Genomic DNA, 536 nt, shown 5'->3' with positions numbered 1-536 from the left:
AAGTCCCAAGTTCCTGGACCAAATGTCAAGCTGTAGGCTTTTCCCAACTCACACAGCATCAGGGGCTGATGAGCTGAAGGTTGGCAGGCCGCATACCAGCTGTTGGCTTCAATGAATGGTGAATCTAAGATCTCCAGGCCAAATGGTGGACTGTTCACTGACAGACAGGATCCCAATCCACAGAAGAGTGTCTCTTTTTCCCAGGATGTTCATAAATATATTGGAAGCAGGCCACGCCCCTAGGGAAACTCCCTTTCAACTCAAACCATATGCATGTGATGTCATCACGGGAATAACCCACGTAATAACTGCTTACACCACTCAGAATTGTGATCCAGCCAAGTTGATACACAACTCCAACTATCACTTATGTAATACTTTGCACACTAAAGATAAGGTCGTTTCTCTTTACTTACATCCAAATGTCCATAATTATGTGATCTCAACAAAAAAACACAAACATTTTTTAGGGAAATGGTGAAAAAATCTATTCCATGATGAGTTAAATAAGTGAATGTATGGCTGATTTTTAATAA

This window comes from Orycteropus afer, unplaced genomic scaffold, assembly GCF_000298275.1.
Source record: "Orycteropus afer afer isolate SDZICR_OR568_19922 unplaced genomic scaffold, OryAfe1.0 scaffold00762, whole genome shotgun sequence".
NCBI classification, from domain to species: Eukaryota; Metazoa; Chordata; class Mammalia; order Tubulidentata; family Orycteropodidae; genus Orycteropus; species Orycteropus afer.
The sequence above is the reverse complement of the archived record's forward strand: the minus strand, read 5'-3'. Positions refer to the sequence as shown.